The following is a 3,037-nucleotide window of genomic DNA, read 5'->3' as shown; positions in this document are numbered from 1 at the left end:
TCCATTTCTTCTCTAAGTTTTTCATTTGTTTCATCTACTTGACTATCATTCCTTGACTATGCGATTATTTGGACAAATGTTGACTGTTTGGACCTTTAAAAACCATTAAACTTGAATCTAATAATTTTGAATCTGATGTGAACCGTAATCTGTTTCATACTAAAACGTGTCTAAACATAATAAATCGTTTCTAATTCAAAGTGTTTTAGGAGTTAATAATGTGTTTTTAATCGATTTTTTTTTCATTTACGTTTGATTTTTCGTCGTTTTTAGGGTTTTGTTTTTAACCGGATTTCTCACCGGAGAAGGTGACCAGAGATCACTCCGATCAACCTTAATCCAGTTGATGTTGTCCGGTTTATGGGTCTTAGACTTAGATGTTTTTTTTTGTTTTCCTTAGTTGACCGGATTTCTAATCCGGTTGACATGTTGTTTTTGTTTTTTTTTTAGTTTTAGTTGTTTTTCAATTCATTTTTTTTGTTGTTTAGAATTTGTTTTTGTATTTTTCTTAGTGTTAGATATTTTTTGAATTTTTTTTAGTTTAAATATTTTTTTGTTTTGTTTTGTCGGTGTTATTTTTAGTTTTTTTTTAGTAAAATTTTTTTCATCTTCAAATTTTTTTAGTCTTAATTTTTTTTCTTTCTTTGATTTAGAGTATTTTCATTGTATGAATAATATGGGTTCTAATATTTTCAGATATTTTATAGGTAAATGGAGGACATTCAACATCAGTTTGACGAGGAATCCAATATTCCCTCTGTCAGATCTGATAATATCCATAATCCTCCTCAGCCTATAAATGAACCTATACCTGCTGAAACACTTTTCCCACAATGCCAATACTTAGATATAAAACCCAATAACCATTCCTTCAGTTTTGATATGCCAGCCGAATACCAGAAAATACCAGAAATCCTGAGAGGACACCCAAATTCTTACTCCCTTTTCTGCCCACACACCAGTTCCAATGGTGTATTTACAGCAATTCTGGAGTACTTTAACACTGGCCAAAGACGGAGAAACTTTTTACTTCGAAGGAGTTGTAGACGAATATGTCAGCCGATTGACATTAAAAAGATTGAGAAGAATTCTACGTCTTCCAGGATCAGGCTCCACAGGATTTGAGACATTTGTTTCTGATGATCAACTATGCCGTGACATCAAACGGTTAGGATACTCCCAAGAGTTGACTAACCCGTCTCAATGCAAACGTCATTTTCTACCTTCAATCTGGCATCTACTTTTCTCAATCCTGAACAGATGTCTGACTTCCAAGACTGCGGGAATCGACACATGCAGCAGTTCATTCTTGAAATTTTTTCATGGGGTAGTCTTTTCACGCAACTATGACTATGCCCTCGTCATTTGGAATGAACTAGTTGAGCTCGTGAATGCAAAGAGATTTCCTTCTAAAGCCAGAAAATTTGTGCATTTTCAGAGATTTCTGCAACTATTCATAAAGGCAATGATGAACTCAAATGAAGATATCCCGGCCAGAGCTAATAGTGAAATGGGGCCGACGTTCATCATGTCTAGAATTCGGCAGCATACCGAAGTCGAAGACTTGGATTCAGTCATGGAGATTCCACCAGAGCTTTTTGCCTTTGCTGATCAGAGGGCTCAGTGTGTGATAGATTATAGGAGAGTTATAGATCCTATAGTTCAGCCAGAACTGATTGAACTTACCTCGGGATCACCCTATGCCTCAGCTGAGAGAGAGGTGTTAGCTGTAGGTGAGAGAGTTCAAGAACATGGGTTACCTGAACAGGGAAGTGTGACGAGGGAAAATGTAATAGAGAGGGGTGAATAGGAGCGGGGAGCCTCTGATCAGCAGAGTACTTCATCTGATAGTACTTCCTCAACTTCATCAAGTTCGAAAGATACTGAATCCGACAATCAGGCAGCTCTGGGTGACGATAATGATAATGATGATGATGATGATGATGATACTGACAACCATGCGCAACTGATTCCTTAACAGAACATTCAACTTGGAGCAGTGGTTGATAACATTGACGATATTTTTCCAGAATTTGATGCTCCATAGACTTGTCCAAGTCTGCATTCATTATCGTTGAATGCTGATGAATTTGGAGCTACATATGACAAATATGATCGTATTCTACAAGATGTTTCAATAGGAGAAGGAGATGAGGGAGATGAAGTAGAAAATGCTTAGAGGTTGAGTGATAGAGAAGGAGAAAAATATGGTAAGTGTGAGAGCGGAGCACAAAATCAATATCAAGCTCCTATCCTAGCGGATACACTTAGTCGGGCACCCACATCTATTATCGACATTCATTCGCTGAATGTTGGTATTGAAGAAGACATAGCTAGCCTAGCTATGCATTTGCACACCCAACCCGACCACTCAACTAGTTCTCAACAACCAGCTGTTTCAGTTCAACACGGGGATTTAACACATCTGCTCTCTACTTCTCACTTGGAGAATGTAGTTATTGAAATAAGTAGGCCACTTCCCCAGCCTACGACTTTGATTATGTGCACCTCAAGTCTAGAGCCGATACACATAGGTACACATGAGTCTCGAGCATCTGTTGCTCAAATTGCAGTTCTTGGTGAACTAGCCAGAACGACCAGAGTGGTGTCGATTGACCTCCCACAAGGACCGGCCGGAAGTCCTACCAGTGCTATCACTATGCCAACACTGAACGTAGGCACAACAGTTTATTCAACTGTTGTCTCAACTGGTAATCTAAGTGATCCAGGCGTTAGTTTACCGGACTTTGTGTCAAGGGAATATCTGGACGGCGCCCTAAAGGCTGTTCAAGACAATATGGATGCTCAAATTGCAAGTTTGAAAAGATTGTTGAAGGGGAAGGAGCAAATAGAAGAAGAGCAACCATCTGCACCATCACCACTGCCTGTACCTGAGCCTCCGACGGTACAAGAGCAAACGGTGGATGAACTCAAATCCCAGCTTTATGCAAAGTTGATGGCATCCCAAAATCCCGATGCATAAGATGCAAATTTGGTTGGGCTCTTGCGACAACAGATTGATGAAACCCCCCCCCCC

The sequence above is a fragment of the Cynara cardunculus genome (assembly GCF_001531365.2).
Source record: "Cynara cardunculus var. scolymus isolate 2C chromosome LG 2, CcrdV1, whole genome shotgun sequence".
Classification (NCBI taxonomy): Eukaryota; Viridiplantae; Streptophyta; class Magnoliopsida; order Asterales; family Asteraceae; genus Cynara; species Cynara cardunculus.
Note: the sequence above shows the minus strand (reverse complement) of the source record.